Source organism: Pelophylax lessonae (genome assembly GCF_965119305.1).
Source record: "Pelophylax lessonae genome assembly, chromosome: 10".
Classification (NCBI taxonomy): Eukaryota; Metazoa; Chordata; class Amphibia; order Anura; family Ranidae; genus Pelophylax; species Pelophylax lessonae.
The window spans coordinates 165,070,589-165,092,990 of NC_138777.1; the positions used below are offsets into that span (position 1 = coordinate 165,070,589).

The 22,402-nt window shown below is 44.3% G+C and overlaps 1 protein-coding gene across 1 annotated transcript in view; it reads left to right on the forward strand.

The window, feature by feature from the left end:
* Window positions 1-1,582: 1,582 nt before the first annotated feature.
* The window catches only part of LOC309566002 (uncharacterized protein C11orf24 homolog), a 97,424-nt gene continuing 76,604 nt past the window's right edge, over window positions 1,583-22,402 (forward strand). The window contains exon 1 of the mRNA XM_082271021.1: window positions 1,583-1,677. The gene's annotated coding sequence lies outside the window, so the exon portion shown is untranslated. The remainder of the gene's footprint in view (window positions 1,678-22,402) is intronic.

Here is a 22,402-nt window from a genome sequence, read left to right on the forward strand (position 1 = left end):
GCGCGCCGACGGAGGCCCCCGCTCGTTCCTGCACATCCCCACGCGTGTGACCAGCGGACCTGATGTCCGCCGGTCACTCGCGATTTCCCGCTGCAGAGGGAGAAAGGCAGGCGGCTAATGTAAACAAAGCCGCCTGTCATTCTCCCTGGTGTAACTGCAGAGACTATACGATCCTGCTATGTAGGATCGTATGTCTCTGTGGTTACATGAAAAGCCACACCCCTTTACAGTTAGAAGCACGCCCCTAGGGACACATTTAACCCCTGCATCTCCAATAAAGTTAACCCCTTCCCTGCCAGTGTAATTTTACAGTAACAGTGCATATGTATAGCACTGATTACTGTAGTAATGTCACTGGTACCCCCAAAAGTGTCAAAAATGTCAGTCGAAGGTCCGATCTGTCCGCCGTAATGTCGCAGTCCCGCAAAAAAAAAAAAACATTACTCGTTAGAAAAAAAAAACAATAAAAATGACAAAAATCTTTCCCTTAGTTAGTAAACGCAATAACTTTCGTGCAAACCAATCAAAATACGCTTATTGCGATTTTTTTTACCAAACATATGTAGCAGAAAACAAATTGGCCTAAAATGTTAAAAAATTTTGATTTTTACATTTTTTTGGGGGAATTTCATATAAAAAATGTGAAAAATATTGTTATTTTTCAAAATTTACGCTCTTTTCTTGTTTATAGCGCAAAAAGTAAAAATCGCACAGGTGATCAAATACAACCAAAAGAAGGCTCTGTTTGTGGGAAAAAAAGGACGTCAATTTCATTTGGGTACAGCGTCGCACGACCGCGCAATTGTCCGTTAAAGTCACGCAGTGCCGAATCGCAAAATACCCTCTGGTCTTTGAGCAGCCAAATCCTCCGGGGCTTAAGTGGTTAACGTGTACCGTTTTCGTACAATTTTTGTACAAGAAAAATCAGAAAAGAAAGACTGCGCATGATCAGAAACAATAAATAACAAAAAAAAGCCTTTGTTGTATGAGAATTTTCGTACGAATGTTCTTACGAAGTTTCGTTCATCGGTTCCCATTTACTGTGAAACAACGAGGAAAATCGGACAATCGTTTGCCCGATTTTCTTATAGCCCACTTTAAAGTCCTCAATTTACTTTCTAGGTTTTTTTTTGTCCAAATCTACCTATTGGCATTTTTATAGAAGGTGGTGGAGGGAGGTCTTCATCAGGGAGCAGTCAATGCTCACAGGCAACCCCAGCCTCTCCTGGCTGAGAAAGGCTCCTATCCAGCAGGGAAGCTGAGATCAAGGCACCAGAGCAAGAACTTCCTTATAGAGGTGAGCTGACTGGCTTGTTTTTTATGTCCTCTCCAGGATGAGCTGCCCATAGAGGAGTACAAGGACTTCACACACTGCTTGAACGTGCCGCCTCTCCGCCTACACCTTCCAAGACTCCAGCGTGACGTCACTGCCCTGCCCCTCAAGTCATGCAAAGGAATGTAGGCGGGGATAAGTGGGTTGTGGGCGCGGCCTGGGCGGTATTCCGCCACACAGCAGTGCGGGTGTGTGTGATGGTGACGTTGCATTTGCGGTCGCATTGATGCTCTCTATGAGAGTGAATGGTCCGGGAAGTATCGCCTCGCACTGTGGAGTTTGCCGCTTGTCCTGTCATAGAACGTGGCGTGTCCTTTACCTCCTCCATGAGCAGTCTTCAGCGGGTGAGCGGGTGAGGAGAGCCCGGGGGGTTCTGTCAGTTGAAGTGATGTGGGTGGTGAACGCTTTACTTCCTGCCAAGTGCACACTCCGCTCCCGTCTATGTCTTCTCTATGAGGGGAATGCTGGCGGCTGTGTAGTGTGTGTTCTCCTCATACCTTGTCATTCTCAGGGAATTACCTGGAGGTGTATGGAGTGTAAAATCCCACAGCATGGGGACTGCAACTTTCACCTCCACACTCTTCCCTGCCATAGACTTTACAACAGTCACACTCACTACAAGGAGACAATTGTGCATGGCCACCAATCGGCTTCTAGCTTCAGCTTCTAATTAAAGCAGTATTAAACCCAAAAGTAAACATTACATTGCAGCATTCCAATTCTTACATGTGATCGCCAGTCTTGGTCATCTTACTTTAACCACTTTACCACTAGAGCATTTTGCTGTCTTACGTCTGGGCCACTTTTTGCGATTCGGCGCTGTGCGACTTTAACTGACAATTGCGCGATCGTGCGACGCCGTACCCAAACGAAATTTACGTCCTTTTTTTTTCCCACAAACAGAGCTTTCTTTTAGTGGTATTTGATCACCTGTGCGATTTTTTACTTTTTGCGCTATAAACAAAAAAAGAGCGTTTATTTTGAAAAAATAACAATATTTTTAACATTTTTTTTATATGAAATTCCCCCCAAAAAAGATGTAAAAACCTATTTTTTTTAAAATTTTTGGCCAAATTGTTTTCTGCTACCAATGTTTGGTAAAAAAAAAAATCGCAATAAGCGTATTTTGATTGGTTTGCGCAAAAGTTATTGCGTTTACGAACTAAGGGAAAGATTTCTGTCATTTTTGGTGTTTTTTTTTTTTTTTTTTTGCGGGACTGCGGCATTGCGGCGGACAGATCGGACCCTTGACTGACATTTTTGACACTTTTGGGGGTACTAGTGACATTACTGCAGTAATCAGTGCTATAAATATGCACTGTTACTGTAAAAATGACACTGGAAGGGAAGGGGTTAATTTTATTGGAGAGGGAGGGGTTAATGTATGCCTGGTGCTTACTAACGTGTGGGGGGGGGGAGGTGACTGAGTGAGCCAGGGACAGATCGGATGTTCTGCAATCTGTCACTCCCTGTCACTTAGGAGATCCGCCCGCTCTGTTTACACAGGCGGGCGGATCTCCGAACTGGATTCCCCGACGATCGGGGCAGAGCAGCGCTCCTCCCCTGGCCCGACTCCCGCTGTGAATGAAAACAGCGGGAGCGCGCCTCCTACAGCGGGAGGAGTCCAGCGACATAGGTCTACGTCGCTGGACGATAACGAGCCACTGTGCCGCAGTAGAAGCACAGTGGCTAGTGGTAAAGTGGTTAAAAAAGTAATTAGTTACAAATTACTTCTCCCAAAAAGTAATTGAGTTACTGACTCAGTTACCACATTGAAAAAGTTATTATTTACTCAGCAAAGTAACTGCGACTTTTTTTTACTATTATATAATGCAATTCCTTTCTATGAGATCTTTAATAGTGGTGGCGGTGTGGCACACTGTGGGGGTCTGAGTCCTGAGTCCTCCTGACTTTGAATAACTGTATTTTGTTTTTTGGTACCTGCTGCCTGGGTGGCTGGCTGTTGGTGGTGTGGCACACTGATGGTGGTGTGGCACACTGGTGGTGGTTTGGCACACTGGTGGTGGCGGCGGTGTGGCACACTGGTGGTGGCGTGGGCCGTGGCACACTGGTGGTAGGGGCCTGAGTCCTCCTGACCTGATTTAAGTAACTTTTTTTTTTTTGTACCTGCTGGCTGCTGCTGTCTCTGGACTGTCTGGCTGCTGGTGGTGGTGTCTGTGGCACACTGGTGGTGGGTGGTGGCTGGTGGGGGTCCTGACTGTCTGTGACTGACTGAGTCTGTGAGTTTTTTTTTTTTTTTTTGGTACCTGCTGTGCTTGCTGGTGGTGGTGTGGCCTGGCAGGCACTGGCACACTGTTGTCCGGTTTCCCTCTGGCTCCATCCTCCTCCAGGCCTCAGGCCGGCCTGTCTGTGCCTCTCTCCTCTCCTCTTCTGGGCTGTGTGCGTTGGTGGAGTCGGTGGTGGTGGACTTCTTGCTGCCCCCTGGGTGGGTGGAGTCCTGGACTATGTTGTTTAACTTGTTTTATATACAGGCAGCCCAGGCTGGCAAAAGTAATTATTAATTGGCAATGCAACAACAGCCGCTTGGCTGGGTCGGGTCGCCGATCCGCTGCCCGCCGGACTCTATGCCCTGTGGCGCGCTGTGCTGTCCGAGACGATCATGAGTGTGACTCACTCGACAGTCTCCTCCTCTTCTCTCTCCAGTACCGCGGACAGCGGTCATAGAGGAGAGGGGGAATACAATTACATCTACTGCCATCTAGTGGTGGTAGATGTAATTGCAGTAACGCAGCTGAAAGTAGCGGCAACGGCGTTACAGGGAGAGGACGAGTAATCTGATAGATTACTCGTTACCCTGAAAAGTAACTGTGTTAAGTAACGCCGTTTACTTAAACGCAGTTACTTCCAACACTGGTGATCGCTGCATTCCTTTTTCTTTTTCAGGCTTTCTTCTATTTTTATCTTCTGGTGATCCAGCCAGAAATTCGGTCATTTCGAAAAAGTTTGTTCGTTTTTCAGCCAGTTAATGGGCACTAATCGGTTGTGACGTATTTGAGCCCCAAAAAAACCCAAAGGGCAAGTTTGGAAATTTTTTGCCTAACGATAAATTGAAAGTTTAATGTGTTTCTCGTCCAAACTGTTTGCACTAGGTATACACTACTGTTCAAAAGTTTGGGGGGTCACCCAGACAATTTCATGTTTTCCATGAAAACTCCCACTTTTATTCATCAAATGAGTTGCAAAATGAATAGAAAATATAGTCAAGACATTGAGGAGGTTTGAAATAATGATTTTTATTTGAAATAATTTTGTCCTTCAAACGTTTTGCTTTCATCAAATAATTTTCCATTTGCAGAAATTACAGCCTTGCAGACCTTTGGCATTCTAACTGTCAATTTGTTGAGGTAATCGGAAGAAATTTCACTCCACTCTTCCTGAAGCACCTCCCACAATTTGGATTGGCTTAATGGGCACTTCTTACGTACCATACGGTCAAGCTGCTCCCACAACAGCTCAATGGGGTTAAAGAGGAATTAAAGCGGAGTTCCGGGCACAAAATCGACCTAATCGATTTTGTGCCCATCCGCTGGCTCTTCTTCACCTGAAAAGGAATTGGATAGTTAGGTATACATTTTTTTTTTTTTTACTCACCTTGTAATTGTAGATAGAAAATACTCACCTATTCTCCACTTCCTCCCTCTGTGCCGCGGCTCCGCCATCACTTCCTCTTTGCGATGATTCCTGGGAGCTGAACGTCATCGCTCCCATTCCCTGCCGCATTCCCTGCTAAACAGCTTGTGGGCATGCCCAGAAGCTGTGGAGGAATGCGGCGTTGCACCGGAAGTGACGAGAGGGGCCGGTGCAGGCGCATTCTGGGAGAAGAAGACACGGAAGAGGACACAGAAGAGGATCGCGCTGGCTTCAGCTGCCTACAACAGAGATGGCAACGCTGTAGAAGAAATTTTATAAGTAAGTATTTCTTCTTGCAGGTAAGTGCGAACCGGGGCAGATCAGAGGCTAGCCATTGTGGAATGTACTATCTCTGACTGTCCCGGGGGTATGTTTATGGAAAAACTGTTTTTGTGCCCGGAACTCCGCTTTAAACCCTCCTCTGCAACTTTTACCTATAGGTAAGCCTATGATAAGGCTTACCTATAGGTACTGTAAATATCTCCCTAAACATGCACCGTTTAGGAGATATTTACCTTACATGCAGCCCGTGACATCACTGGCACATGCGCTCTGAAGGAACGGCCGCTGGTGCCGTTCTTTAGAGCCCCGTGCCGTGACCGTCAGCTCCCGCGTGCGTGCGCGGGAGTGACCTCACCGCGGCTCTGGCCAATCAGATGGCCGGATGCCGCGATCCCGGAAGACAGGCGACTGGACATGTCGCCCATCATACAGGTAAGCGGGCGGCACGGCGGGGGCTCGTTCTAAGTTGAGTATTTCATAATGAACTATTATGCGATGCATACTAGCTCATTATGTGTTTGTCTTTCAGGTTGCAAAAAAAAAAAAAAAAAGTTTTTTTTTATGGGTTTACAACCTCTTTAAGATCTGGTGACTGCGCTGGCCACTCCATTACAGACAGAATACCAGCTGACTGCTTCTTCCCTAAATAGTTCTTGCATAGTTTGGAGGTGTGCTTTGGATCATTGTCCTGTTGTAGGAGAAAATTGTCTCCAATTAAGCGCTGTCCGCAGGGTATGGCATAGTGTTGCAAAATGGAGTGATAGCCTTCCTTATTCAAAAATCCCTTTTACCTTGTACAAATCTCCCACTTTACCCACACCAAAGCAGCTCCAGACCATCACATTACCTCCACCATGCTTGAAAAATGGCGTCACACACTCCTCCAGTATCTGTTCACTTGTTCTGTGTCTCACAAATGTTCTTCTGTGTGATCCAAACACCTCAAATATAGATTCATCTGTCCTCTAACACTTTTTTTCCAATCTTCCTCTGTCTGTGTTCTAGTGCCCATCTTAAAGGGGAAGTAAACCCTCCTCTGCAAGTTGTACCTATAGGTAAGCCTATGATAAGGCTTACCTATAGGTACTGTAAATATCTCCTAAACATGTACCGTTTAGGAGATATTTACCTTACATGCAGCCAGTGACATCACTGGCGCATGCGCTCTAAAGGAACGGCTGCTGGTGCCGTTTCTTCAGAGCCCCGTGCCGTGACAGTCGGCTCCCGCGCGCGTGCACGGGAGTGACGTCACAGCGGCTCCGGCCAATCAGATGGCCGGATGCCGCGATCCCAGAAGACGGGCGACTGAACATGTCGCCCGTCATAGAGGTAAGCGGGCGGCACGGCGGGGGCTCGTTCTAAGGTAAGTATTTCATAATGAGCTAGTATGCAATGCATACTAGCTCATTATGGGTTTCTCTTTCAGGTTGGAAAAAAAAAAATTGGGTTTACAACCTCTTCAATCGTTTCCTTTTATTGGCCAGTCTCAGATATGGCTTTTTCTTTGCCACTCTGCCTAGAAGGCCAGCATCCCGGAGTCGTCTCTTCACTGAGGACGTTGAGACGGGCGTTTTGTGTAGTGATTGACCAATATCGAATTTTCATTGCTGATACTTTGGCCATTGAATATTAGTATTGGCCAATATTGTCCGATATGTTTGTACATTTAAAAAATCTTTATTTTTACACTTTACAGGTACTGTTGTGGAGGGATCTGGGGGTCTAAAATAACCCCTCCTCTGCACTTAAAAGCATTCAAAACAGCCAAGTGTGGCTGTTTTGAATACTGTAATTTTTTTGAATCTGGCGCCGAATACCCAGAAGGGATGTCATGACATCACTTCCGGGTTTTTACATGGAGACCTGATCAGAGCCGAATGTGGCTTTGATCGGGTCTTCTCTTTGGCGGCCATGCAGGTAGGATGCTCAGGTCTCTCGGTGGGACGGGAGACCCGGGCGAGCCGCGAAATGCGGCGGGAGGGGGGGGGGACGTCCCCTCCCGCTCCTTGTAATAACAGCCGAGCGGCTTCTCAGCTGCATCGGTTGTCATTACAAGACAGCCTACCGTCGGCTATGGACGCCGGTACCGGGGTGATGCCTCTAGCTGCAGGCATCACTCAAGTACAGCACCTAAATATCGGCAATATCGGTAACCTCAGGGGCCGATTCCAATATATCGGGGAAAGTGCAGATTGGCCCTTGATATATTGGCTTTGCCGATAATCGCTCGATCCCTAGTTTTGTGGGTACCATTTAATGAAGCTGCCAGTTGAGGACCTGTGAGTTTTCTATTTCTCAAACTAGAGACTCTAATGTACTTGTCCTCTTGCTTAGTTGTGCACCGAGGCCTCCCACTTCTCTTTCTATTCTGGTTAGAGCCCATTTGTGCTGTTCTCTGAAGGGAGTAGTACACACCGTTGTAGGAAATCTTCAGTGTCTTCGCAATTTCTCGCATGCAATAGCCTTCATTTCTCACACAAGAAAAAACTGTTGAGTTTCAGAGGAAAGTTCTCTTTTTCTGGCCATTTGAGAGTATAATCAAACCTGCTGATGTTCCAGATACTCAAAGGAAGACCCGTTTTATAGTTTCTCTATTCAGCAAAACAGTTTTCAGCTGTGCTAACATAATTGCACAAGGATTTTGTAATTCTCAATTAGTCTTTTAACACGATTAGTTAACACAATTTACCATTAGAACACAGGAGAGATTGTTGCTGGATATGGGCCTCTGTACACCTATGTAGACATACCATTAAAAATCAGCCGGTTCCAGCTAGAATAGTTATTTACCACATTAACAATGTCTAGACCGTATTTCTGATTAATGTTATCTTCATTGAAAAAATACAGTGCTTTTCTTTAAAAAATAAGTGACCCCAAACTTTTTAACGGTAGTATATGCGAAAAAAAAGCAAACAGGAAATGGATTCATTTATGTACATTGAACGATTTATCAGTCATTCCATAATGGTACTGTTGTTTGCTCCCACAGGCGAGTGTTTGTTTTTCAAAAATTAGTTTGAACATTTTTTTGTATAGTGTATGGCCAGCATAAGTCTGTTTTTCAAAAGTACAAACTCTCCTGCAGATATGGAGTTGAGTCAAACCGTTTACCACTGACAGAGGTGCTTTAAATTATCAGCTTTTATTAATGCATGTAAAACCTTTATCCCAAAAGGGTGGGGGGATCAGTTTGCTGTAACTGCTTATTAATAGTTGAAAGTGAAGTTCCAGTCTCCAAATTCTTTTTTTTTTTTTTTTTTTAAATGCTCCCCATCATTGTTAACACTTCACGTTACCATTTGTAGAGAGGTGCACCGAAAGGAAATTTTGGTACTGAAAATTCACGATGCACTTGACTGAAACCAAAAATGACAGTTCTAAAATATATATACTTTTTTTTTTTTTTATTTCATCCCCGTTAAAATGCACCAATAACACACCCGTGTTATTTTTGTGATGTGTTTTTTTTTTCAATCCCATGACCCATGCCTGCGTTTTCGGGGACATTATCTGTACCTTTTTTTTTTTCTCCACTATTTTCGGCCAATAAGTTTTGGCCGCTGAAATTTCAGTGCATCTCCATTTTTGGATATTGTCACTACAGGCGGTCCCCAGGTTACAAACAAGATACGGACTGTAGGTTTGTTCTTAAGTTGAATTTGTTTGTAAATTGGAACAGGTACATTTTTTAGGTGTAGCTCCAGCCAAAAGATTAATTTTTACGTTTTTTTGGATATCATAGGGAAGGGTTAACACCCCTGTGCCATTTGTTTTCCTGTCTGTATCCCTGTTCAGAAGATTTCACCTCACTTTCTGTCCCTTTGACAACTGGATTTTGAAAATTTTGGGTTCTTGTGGAAACCAGGATTGGTGATAAAGCTTCAGTGGAGACACCTTTTTCCCATGAGAACTTTTACAGGGGTGAATTTCCTTTTCCTAGGGTAGATTTCCTCTTACTTCCTGTTGTCTCCCTCCGTTTGTAACTAGGAGTCGTTTGTAAGTCAGATGTTTGTAACCCGGGGACCGCTTGTTATGTGTTCCTTCTTGTTTGTTTGGAATTATTAAAATCTAACCTGATCTCGATAGCAATCAGGGTCCATTGCGTTTGTGGGCATCTGAAGCCCACTTTGTCTTTATTTCCTGTATCCTGATCTTGCGCCTGCGCAATAATGCCACTGCATGGCTCTGTTTCTTCATGACAGGTTGCCATAGCAATGGCGACATCAGTGGAATTTCCCGTCCTGTTGTTATGGCAACCTGTCAACCAGAGGATGACTCAAAAGGTATGTGAAATCGGGGGAAGCAGCATTCTGCTTTCTCTTCCTCTCGGTAGATACTAATTTTCCAAAAATGGCACCTAACTCCTCCTCTCGATTGCGTCCTTTCCAGTCTGGAAATCACACAAGATTTTAGTATTAGGTGATTCCCGTGGACTCCTGGGATAGATGATGCAGATATCCCAGGAGTCCAAGGGAATTGCCTTATGAAGACATCGCCTAGGGGGCCGGACCGGAATTGCCACGTCAACGCATCGCAAATAAGGTATTTAGGGGAAAAAAATAGGCATTTAGAATTCCAATGCGGATGGGCATGTGGATGATAGTACAATAAAAAAAAATGGATGAAGCTCTGCTTTAAACCTGCTAGTACAGCTAAGGGCTCTTTCACACGGCCGCTCCGCTTGTCCGCAAATCATCCAATTTTTTTGCGGATGATTTGCGGACATAATGTAAGTCAATGGCACTGCGGATGTCAGCGGAATACCATCCGCTGACATCCGATTTTCCTCCTTTCAGTTCTGTTCCGTTTTTTGGAACGGAACAGAACCCTATTTTTCCTCTGTTCAAAAAATGGAAAGGAAGGAAAATCGGATGTCAGCGGTGTCATCCGCTGACATCCGCAATCCACATAGACTTACATTATGTCCGCATATCATCCGCAAACGGATGGGATGATATGCGGGCATACGGAGCGGATGACACAAATGTCATCCGCTCTGTGAAAAAAAAAAAAAGTCCCGCAGCGGAGAAGAAATGCGGAACGGCCGTCTGAAAGAAGCCTAACGCTCCTGAAATAAAGAAAAAAACAATAGAGGGCGCACAGACCTAGCGCATTATCCCACAACATATTTTAATAAATATTGAATAAACAGAGCTACTCACAAACACATCAGTTAAAAGTGCTTGTCTAGCCACTTATCCATGGACTGGACAGGTCAGACTGGACAGTCACTAGTACAGATGGGGGGTATCTGTAGGCTGATGCATTTTGAAGGACTTCCTCTTCAGAGCCAAACAGCAAGTGATCATTTAGCACAGTTTATACAAAGGGTATAGAAAAGAATCACCCCCCATCACATTTTGATGCTTTTCAGTCTGAAATGAAGACAAACAGTTTGTTTTATCCAGCTGTATTTAGTACTGCATCCTATAACATCTAAGTGAAAGATATAACCCCTACATGTCAAGGAAAAAAAAAAATTTGAAAACAGAAACACTGAGTTGGAAAAAGGATCACCCCTCTTATGACAGTATTTTGTTGAACCACCTTTTGCTTTATTTACAGTCTTTAGTCTGTTGGGATATGTCTTTAACAACTTTGCACCTCTAGGACTTTGCAATATTTGCCCACTCTTCTTTGCAGAACTGGTTAAGTTTGAAGGTGACCGTTTGTGGACTGCAGTATTCAAGTAATTTCACTGATTTTTTTTTTTTTTTTTTATGGGGTTTGGGTCTAAACTCTGACGACTTATTATGATGATTATTATTATAATAAAGGATTTATATAGGGCCAACATTTTGCGCAGCTCTTTACAATATAAAGGGAGACAATACAGCAACCATACAATTCAATACAAGAGGGTTAAAGCCCATACACACGTGCAGATTGTCGGCTGAAAATGTTCGGCCGCTGAACGATCGGCCGATTTTCGGCTTGTTAGTATGATGCTTCCGACCGCCAACAGCGCACTTTCGGCCGAACAGAATCTGTCGTGCAAACATTAAAATTTTTGTATGCCGACACCAGAACGGCCGATTGTTCGCCAGTCAGTACAGAATTCGGCCGACAGACAGCAGATTTGCAAGACTGGGCATGCTCAGAAAAGAAAAAAGACAAGGAACGTTAACCATCACATGACATCACTTCTGCAGTCGGCTGTTGTTGGCCGACAAAATTCGTGTGCAGTCTTTTGCACTTTTCAACAGACACGACAGCCCTCGGACAAAAGACGGCCGATCGTTCGGCCGACGATCGGTACGTGTGTACGGGGCTTTAGGAGGGCCTTGCTCATGAGAGCTTACAATGTAATAGGAAGGGGCTAGTGAAACAAACATAACTGTGAGGGATGAACTGATGGGAAAAGTAGAAGATTTGGTTGTTAGCTGAAGGCAAGAAAGGCTTCCCTGAAGATATACGTTTTTCAAGGATTGCCTAAAAGTGGACAGAGTAGGAGATAGCCTGATAGATTGAGGTAGTGCGTTCCAGAGGATGGGAGAGGCTCTGGAGAATTGAGTATGAGAGAAGGAGACAAGGGAGCTAGAGAGCAGGAGGTCTTGGGAGGAGCGGAGAGGAGTTTTGGTTTGCTATGGTATTGTACAAAGCAGTCTCTTGCCTCCTCTTCTGGAGTCCCCCCGCCAAAGTTGTCTGCTCTTCCCTTTCTTTGAGTGCCTCCATAGCAAACCATGTGCTAAAGGAAGCATCCGTGTGGACTGGTTCCCAAGCCAGACTGTGCCTCTCTAGACACACATAGAGCGGTGAATCACTCAAGTTGTGATTTTTAGCTCGAATTGGCCATCAGTGTAGCCTGTGAATCCAGGAAGAGAGCAGCACTGCGCTTGATCAACAGGAGTTTTAGGTAAGTGTTGAGGGAGAGTTGGGGGGGGGGTTATTGAAAGGTTCTTTACCTTAAGGCAGGAATACATTAAAGCGGAGTTCCAGCCATTTACTCACCTGTCCAACGGTCCAGCGATGCGGCCGCCGGAAGCCTCGATCCTCTCCCTCGGCGCCGGCATCACTGCTGTGGGCACCCGGCTGTTACAGTTTGCGGCTTCACAGCCGGGTACCCACTGCGCATGCGCGAGTCGCGCTGCGCGCCGTGATTGGCCGGCAATCTTCTGGGACCTCTGACGTGTCCCAGAAGATTGCAGGGAGGGAGGGGGAGAGGAGAACTTCCGCTCAGGGCGCCGCGGCGCTCCGAGCGGAAGTGGGAGCGGGTACCTGTCAAAACGAGGTACCCGCTCCCCCCCCCAAAAAATGACATGCCAAATGTGGCATGTCGGGGGGTCAGGACTCCCTAAAGCGGAAGTTCCACTTTTGGGTGGAACTCCGCTTTAAGATAAAAAAAAAAACCTTTTATGTTTAGAACTACTTTAAAGTACATGTGAACCCTTACCTTTTTAAAATAACCAATTCACTTTAAAATAGAAGTGAAAGGAAAAACCTAAATCATTCATCTGTTCTCAGCTGCATAAGGGACATAAATTGCTAGGGGTGGAGAAACAGTAGTACGTTGATCTTCCCAGTGAATGGTTAAGTAAGGATGCATGTCAGCAGAATTTTGATCTTTTGGAGGACAGGCAGGCTGCTCTCCCAGTACAGCTGGAAAACTAACCATGCTGAGATGGATGTGCTCCTGTGACTAGTGTGGTCAGTTTGAAATAAAGCAGGGGGACTGTACAAGGTATGTCCAGCTGCAAGCAAAGTGTCAGTAAGTGCTAACAATTGCAACTGTGTCCAGGAATGTCAAACGCAAGTAGCAAAATGACAAGAGCACGAGCTCCTAGCTCCAGGGTCTCCAAACCTTTCATTATGAGAGCTGCATTGCAGTTTTTTCAAATTTTATAGGCCAAAAAAACTGTTCTATAAATCAAACTGCTCCAATAAATCTCTTGCCATCATAAAACCCCCTTTCACATCAGAGCCCATCCTTCACATTAGGTTCCCTTGTTCACTTCAGAACTGTCCACCCTTCACGTCCCACTTTTCCTGGGGGGGTTGGATAATTTTCCAGCGGCTGCAGAGAGGAAGTGGTTGGATTACTTACACTTTTTTCCTGTTTTTAGCATGGGGTTTGCATATTGCGATATCAGCATAACACCCCCATTCATATATTTTAACCACTTCCGGACCGCCCGCCGCAGTTTTAAGTCGATACTTTGACGTTCAATACTGGTGTTATGGCAGCAGATAGCTGCCATAACTCCGGTATTTTCTTACTCGGTCAGCTTTTATGAGCAGCGGGAGAGGTCCCCCCCCCCCCTTCCGCAGCTTCCCAGTCATTTTCCCTGCTTACCTGAGCCATCGGTGTGGGGAGAACGATCCGATTCATCCATGTCCCAGGCAGGAAGTCGAGTGGGGGCAAGATGGCCCCCACTCGACTCTATGGCCTTAAAGGGCTAATTATTTCTTGTTTACATTCCTTGTAATAGGAATAAAAGTGATAAAAAAAAATAAAAATAAAAAAATGTAACCACTTCGATACTGGGCAGTTACACCCCCTTCCTGCCCAGGCCAATTTTCAGCTTTTAGGGCTGTTGCATTTTGAATGACAATTGCGCGGTCATGCAACACTGTACCTAAACCAAATTTATGTAATTCCCCCCCCCCCCCCCCCCACAAATAGAGCCTTCTTTTGGTGGTATTTGATCACCACAAGGTTTTCTTTTTTGCTACACAAATAAGAAAAGACTGAAAAGTTTGAAAAAAAAAAAGCAAAATGTTTTTTGTTTGTTTATAACATTTTGTAAATAGATACGTTTTTTTTCCTGCACTGATGAGGCGGCACTGATAGATGGCACTGATGAGGAGGGCACCATTGGCAGGCTGCACGTCATATGATGGCGGGTCAGGATAATAGAACCATCTTCCCGCCGTCAATAGCCTATAGGGCGGGCAGGAAGTGGTTAAAGAGACAGTGTAAAGGTAAAATAAATACATTTTTTTTTTTTTTTTAAAGCGCACCGTCTCTCCAAGCTCGCACGCAGAAGCGAACACATACGCAAGTTGCACCTACGTATGTAAACTGTGTTCAAACCACACATGTGAGGTATCACCGCGATCGTTATAGCAAGAACGATAATTCTAGCCCCAGAGGTCCTCTGTAGCTCTAAACTGGTAACCTGTAGACATTTTTAAAGCATTGCCTATGGAGATTAAGTACCAGAGTTTGTCAACATTCCACCAGCATGCGCAATTTTGAAGCATGACATGTTGTTTATCTATTTACTCGGCGTAACATTATCTTTCACATTATACAAACTAATTGGGCTAACTTAACTGTTTTTTCTTGTTTTTTAATTCAAAAAAGTGTATTTTTTCCAAAAGAATTGTGTTTATAAGACCTCTACCCAAATGCGGTTCGACATAAAGTATTGCAATGATCTCCATTTTATTCTCTTGGGTCTCTGCTAAAAAAAAAATATATAATGTTAGGGGGTTCTAAGTAAATTTCTAGCAAAAAATACTGAGTTTAACTTGTAAACAAGTGTCAGAAATAGGCCTGGTCCTTAAGTGGTTAAACGTACATACCTTTTTTTGCAGTCTTCCTGACTGGTACAATGATGTCACGGATCCTCCCTCTTGTTCGTTATTTATTTTTTCTTCAGTGGTGATGGTGGGTGTTTCTTCATCCTGGACAGAAATTACAAATGAACGCCACTCACTCCTAAAGTACTTTGAGCCCAGCCTGATGATGCTTCACTAAATTCCCCAAAGGAAGAGCAACATAATACATTTTTAGTCATGCACTAAAACTTTTGGGATGGTATCTGTCAGTTAGACATTAATCAGAGTTTGTGAACTAAATAAATTGTTTCTCTTCACAGTTATTGTAGAATAATGCATCTGAGAGGCTCACATAACACTCAGTCCTCCCTATTTTTCCAAAGCAGTCTTTGAGTACAGATTTATCTCTGTCTCCAAGGGTCCCTAATCATGCTGCTTCTCATAAAAGTGAAAGTGTAGGTTGGTTTCCTTCAGATATAAGCAAATGATAAATGCGTACTTTGCAAACACAGAAATGTACATAAAGATTTCTGCACTACAGTCAAAAGTGGCATATTGAAGCTAGTGTACTTAAAACTGGAAAAACACGTGTAAGGCCTCATTCACACCACCATAACACAGCCATAAAAATTGACTGATCGCATTGTTTCATTTAGATTGCCCCTTCTCTTTTTAGTAAGTTACATAGTTAGTGAGGTTGAAAAAAGACACCAGTCCATCCAGTTCAACCTCTGAGTGTGTGTATGTCAATAGTACACTCTTGACCCCTGTATGTTGTGGTCGTTAAGGTGCCCATCTAATAGTTTTTTGTCAATTCTCCCCGCTGACACGACCTGTTTGTGGAAGAGAATTCCACATCCTTACCGCTCTGACAGTATAAAAACCTTTACGCAATTTAAGGTTAAAACGCTTTTCTTCTAATTTTAGCAAATGGCTGTGAGTCCTTTTTATATTCCCTTTTGCTGAAAAGATTTTTCCTTATGCTAGGGTTGTCAGTAGGGTATTTGTACATTGATATCATATCCCCTCTCAAGCGTCTCTTCTCCAGAGAGAATAAGTTCAATGCTTGTAATCTTTCCTCATAGCTGAGATCCTCCAGTCCCTTTTATTAGCTTTGTTGCCCTTCTCTGGACTCTCTCCGTTTTCAGCACATCCTTCCTGAGGACCGGTGCCCAGAATTGGATGGCATATTTGAGATGCGGCTGGACCAGAGTCTTGTAGAGTGGGAGAATTGATGTTTTATCTCTGGAGTGAATCCCCTTCATAATACATGCCAGTATTCTGTTGGCTTTGCTTGCTGCAGCTTGACATTGCATGCCTTTTGCTGAGCTTGTTATCTACTAGGACCCCTCCTCTCCCCCCTAGGCTCTCCCCCTAGTGAGTAACTTGCGTTCGTATTTCTGGCACCCTTACATTTTTCAACATTAAACCTCATTTGCCATGTAGATGCCCACCCCATTATTTTGTTCTTCTTGTAAGGTTTACACATCCTGTGTAGAAGTTATTGCCCTGCTTAATTTAGTATTGTCCGCAAATACCGAGATTGAGCTGTTTATCCCATCCTCTAGGTTGTTTATGAATAAATTAACTAGGACTGGTCCCAGGACAGATCCTTGGGGGACCCCATTTTCCACACCAGACCAATCCAAGAACTCCCCATTTATCACCATCCTTTGAACTTACCCCTGAAGCCAGTTTTTAATCCAGGTACTCACGCTATGGTCCATACCTGCCTACCTTAGTTTGTATAATAAACGTTTTTGGGGAACTGTATCAAATGCCTTTGCAAAATCCAGATACACCACATCCACAGGACTTCCTTTTTTTCTAGATGACAGCTCACTTCTTCATAGAAGGTTAATAGATTGGTCTGCCAAGAGCGATTTTTCATGAATCCACGCTGATTACTACTAATGATACCTTTTTCTTTGCTAAAGCCTTGTATATAGTCCCTTATCCCCCCCAATATCTTACAGACTATTGATGTTAGGCTAACCGGGCTGTAGTTCCCAGGGATATATCTCGGCCTTTTTTTTTTTTTTTTTTAAACCTTGGTACCACACTGGCTTTTTTCCAATCAGCTGGTACCATTCCTGTCAGTAGACTATCCATAAATATTAGGAACAATGGTCTGGCTATCACCTGGCTGAGTTCTTTAAGGACCCTCGGGTGTAAGCCATCTGGTCCCGGTGACCTATTTATGTTAAGTTTAGTTCTGAGTCTGTCTTGTTAATCATGAGGGTGCTTCCTGTGACGTGTTATTAACTTTAACATTACAGTCTAGGTTACTGTATCCCCCCAATTCTTATGTGAAGACTGAGGAGAAGAATTTATTTAGTACCTTCGCCTTCTCTCAGTCCTTTTTAGCCAGATTCCCTTTGTTGTCCTTTATGGGGCCAATGTGTTCTGGCCTCACTTTCTTACTATTTATATACTTAAAGAATTTCTTGGGTTTTTTTTTTTTTTAATTTTGGAATGCTGCCAATGACACCTCAACCTTTTATTTTTTTAAGTCCTTTTCTTTAGTTTTGATATACATTTTTACGTTGGAGTTTAGCCACCCAGGGTTTATTTTAGCTCTTTTAAACATATTCCCCCGTTGGAATGCACTGGCCAGTACTATTTTTAGTATGGTCTTGAAGCACTCCCATGCCTCCTCAGTGTTCTTTGTTCCTAGGGTTCTATCCCATTTTATATCATCTAACAAAGAGCGCAGTTTTTTAGTGTCCTTGTATTACCCTTGTGTTTCCTATTTCTATGATTTATACTGAAACCAATTGACCTATGGCGCAACTTAGGAAACAGTGACCATATTTCTACATCCGTGATCAGGTCTGTATTGTTGGTAATCAGTAGGTCTAGTAACGCATTGCTTGTTTCTTGTCGTGTGTGTGTTTACCATCTGACCCATGAAATTGTCCTGCAAAACATTTAGGAAATGGCGAGCCTTAGATGAATGCACGGTTCCTTCTGCCCAGTCTATATCTGGATAATTAAAATCCCCCATTATAATATTTACCATCCTTGCTGCCATTCCAAGCTGTGATAGGTGGTCCGCCTCCCCCTCCTCTCTCTTGTTGGAGGGCCTACAGCATACACCCAATATTACTTTCCCCATAGTACCTTCCCTTTGAAGCTCTACCCATAGGGATTCTACCTCCTCCCTAGCTCCATTCGTGATATCGTCCCTCATATTGATTTGCACATTGTTCTTGATAAGCAGGCATACCCCTCCCCCTTTTTTTTACCCTCTCTATCTCTGCGATATTGGAAATACCCATGAATGGTTACCAGACAATTATGAGAGCCTTAAAACCAAGTCTCTGAAATTCCCACAAAATCAAAATCCTCCTCATACATTAGCAGCTCCAGATCTCCCATCTTGTTGGCCAGACTTCCAGCATTGGCATACAAACCTCGTAATTTTGTCTGGTTGCAATCTACATCCTCGTTAGATGTTATGAGGCTGCACTTTCGATTTGTCAGCCTACCTACCTTGGGTTTTAGATCTCTGGTCACCCTACTGGCCCAGTTCTCCAGGAACCCAAACCCCTCCTTACTACACCAGCTCCTCAGCCACTTGTTAACTTCCTTAATCTCCCGCTCCCTCTCTGGTGTGGCTTGAGGTACAGATAGTACTTCTGAGAACATTGGAGGTCCTACTCCTTAATTTAGCTCCTAAGTCCCTGAAATCGTTTTTTAGGACTCTCCATCTCCCTCTAACTTTGTCATTGGTACTCACGTGTACCATGACAGCTGGGTCTTCCCCACCCAATAATCTGTCCACCAGATTCGTGATGTGCCGAGCCCGAGCACCAGATAAACAACAAACAGTTTGGCGCTTACGGTCTTTTTGACAGATTGCCCTCTCTGTCCTTATATTAATTGAGTCCCCCCCTACCACCAGAACTTGTCTTTCCTTACTGTTAGCTTTGCTCCCGCCCCCAATGGAGGAGTTCCTCCCCCTGGCAGCTAGGGGCGTCGCTTTTCTCCAGCAATGCTGGTTACTGACTGGTTTCCCCAACATCACGCAACAGGGAGTATTTATTGGCATGTTCCAGCCCATGACCGGGACTCTTTCCCCCCTAGCCTTCCTAACTGTCACCCAACTACTCTGCTCTGGTGCCTGCACACTTGTATCTCCACCGGCCTCTGTGTGCCCCTGCCGGCACCTGCTGGATATGTTTCCAGCTCTCCTTAAGTATGGAGATTCTTCTCAGTGTTGCTTCCCTAGATTCAGCACCTGAGCTTCCAGGGAAGCAAGCTGCTTACATTTTGCGCAGCTGTATTCGCCATCGATCGCATGATCGAGGAACGCATACATGGCACAAGATGTACACCGAGTCACATCTCCACACCCGCCAGGCATCGTACCCACTCATTTAATGGGGACTGGGAGTTTAATCCTGTCCGATTTAGCTGTTTACTAGCTTCCTGTCTCTAATTTCTCAGCTCACAGTTACTCCTCAGCCACCCACAGTTACTCCGCAGTATTCAGCACTACACTGTCACTCCACTCCGGTACTCTCAACACACAGATACAATACTCAGGTACTCGCACCTTACTCAGGTATTCACTCTTTCTGTATGTGGATGATGGCACTTTAATTAATTATTTTAATTAAAAAAAAAAAAAATCAAAATTCCTTCTTCCTAATCCATATACAGCTGTCACAGGACCAAGATCTTGCCCAGCCTGTCTGCAGGGCAAGGAAAGCAGGAGGAGCTTCTAGTCCTCTGCTGCAGGTCACATGTTTAAAAAAAAAAAAAAAAAAAAACAGACTTTGGGATACAGAGTAAAAATTAATAATATCAATATACTGTTTTAAATTGTCATACAAAAATAATATTTTAAATCAAATCAATCTTGTTTTTTGGCAATAAGATGGTGTGGGTGGATTTCAGCCAGTCACAGGCTGTGTCACGCTCCTCCAGCCTGTGTCTTAGAAGAAGAGGGAGGTGAATCCTCTATTAACCTCTTCAGCCCCGGAAGGTTTTATCCCCTTCATGACTAGGCCATTTTTTTTCTTTTTTTTTTTTGCTATTCAGCACTGCGTCACTTTAACTGACAATTGCGCAGTCATGCAACCCTGTACCCGAATACAATTGATGCTTTTGTTTTTTTTTCCCCGTCAATAGTTTTCTTTTGGCAGTATTTGATTGCTTCCGCATTTTTATTTATTTTTTACATTCTAAAAAAAAAAAAAAAAAGGCCGACAAGTTTGGAAAAAAAAAACCCAGTATTTTTTCTTTCGTTCATTGATGGACACAGCTCCTGATCTTCCTACCCATTGGGTTATAATGCCCCCTACAGGAGTAGGACACTAGGCAGGAAAAAAGTCTGGCTACACCTATGGGCAGTCCCAAGGGGTATACTCCCTCTCTCTGCTATAGGTACTCAATTTTTTTTCCTGCCTAGTCAGACGTAAGGACCTAGTTCCTTGCTAGGATCTCTGTTCCTGGCAATTTTTTCTTTTTAGATAAAAACATTTTTTCCGGGTTTTTTCCTTTGAGATCTACAATCAACTGCCGCAGTCTGGCCAGCGCGTGTGCGCAGACCTCAGCTCTGCGCTAGGTGGGCCGCAAAATAGCCCCATCGGACGGGGGCTGGCCTGCGAGTTAAACGCCTCGCTAGGTCACTGCAACTGGGTCTTGGCCCGAGTCGTAGCATTCCTCCTGGCCGACAGCCCCCCATTTCGATGATGAGGGGTTCTGTCTGGAGCGGTGCCCACCTGTTTCCTGGTATGGTGAGTAGCAGTCTTCCCCTCTCCCCCTGGAGGGTTTTGGGGTGCACGTGGGCCCCCTCCTTGGGACAGTTAGACCCCCGAGTTCCTCTTCTTCCCGTCAGGCACCCCTTTCATCTGCCCGCCATCCTATTCCCCTCTCCACTTATGCTGGGGCAGTGTAGGTGGTCTGGTCCACCTCCTGGGGTAGGGGCAGGGCGCTATGCTGGCGATGGGGACGGAGAGGTGCACTGATGCTGTGCGGAGTTGCACCAGGCGGGGGCTCTTGTCAGGGCCCCCCGTCCTGCCTGGGCCTAGCCTTAATGCCTAGCAATCCCTCCTGGGTCCCTGGGAGCCTCGTGGTGCTGCCATTTTCTTGTAGTCTGTGTACTCAATGCACATGCATTTTTGTAGTGGTTTGCCATTGAAAATAGCGGTGGCTATGACAGTGAAGCCCTCTGGGGGGTGATTCCGGAGGGAGCCCCCCCCCCCCCTTATCCCCTGGTGCTGACTTCTGGATCCTTTCATTTCCTGATCGCCGCTCATGCAGTGGGGTTCTCCTGGTGGCTGCGGTGCCTGGTTTCTGCGGGGTGGTGAGTATGGGGAGGTCTTCTCCCTCTCTGCTGAGGATCAATTGGCGCTCTGTGACTGGCTACCGGTTGGTTGAGCGCTAGGTTACCTGGTTGGCTATGGTTAGCCTTGGGAATTTTTTTTTCTGATGTTTTCCCACCCCTCATGTTTAACACTGCTTTGGGACGTCCCAGTGGTTAAGAAGAATCAGGAGCTGTGTCTATCAATGAACGAAAGAGAAAGCAGGGTTTTTGACTTGGAAAATTTGAGTGTGAACCAGGCAAGGACTTTAAAGGCACGATTTTAATAAAAAACAGTTTATTTAGAAAGAAATACATTAAAATCAACAATGAAAGTGCATATATCTCAAAAGAAACACAAACAGTACATATCATGATATACACAGAATAGGGAGATAAAATCCTACTACATATTAGGACAACGGATGGTGGGTATTTGCGATGCTCGACATGTTTCGCTTTATGTATAAAGCTTCATCGGGAGCTAATCATATCTCTGTATAAGAGAGTGAACAAGAATCATTTAAACAGAAATCAATATTTCATAGATGTCTAAACTATCAACATTAGGTATCGCATTGGTTGATGGATATATACACCATACAATGGAACAACATTGCTATAAAATAATACAGTGGTTAGTCTTGGTTAGCTTGAATCAGTGGGAGCAGACATAGTCTGGGGGACAGGAACACCAGTAAAGGAGTCACATGTGGGGAGACCATCCTGTAAAAGGAGGTATGTATGTATAATCAAAATACTAAAGTAAGATAATAAACTCAGGAGTCATGCATACCTGTATCTTTAATGTAGTACCATGGGCCAGGTTAATGAGCCCCCCACAATGGGTTAACGAGGAAGGTGATCAGTTTGCGGTTGGATTCCAAGTATCAGAGAGTTGTAAAAACAGACTTATTGTAGGACCTGCTGGTGCATAAACCCAGCTAAGCCTGCATTAGAAAAGAGGGAGGGGTTTGTTTTTTATTTTTTATGATAATTAACAAATATTTTTGATCAAGACAGCTCACCCAGGTGCACAAAGTAGTTGTGGGATACAAGATTGTATCATAAAAACTATTAGACCCAGTTTAGGATGAGATAAGACAAACCAGAAAGGGGTATAGGATCATGCATTGTAAGATCCAATAATGAGAGTAAAAATCAGACATAATGCAGAAGGACTTACAACTGCTGTATATATGAAAAAGAAAAATCCCACAAGCAAGCAAGGGTAAGAGAAAGATGAAAAAATAGGTATGTTTATAGCAATGGATACCTGAAGCCTGATCTTTGCAACGTCTGAGTTCAAAATTGGG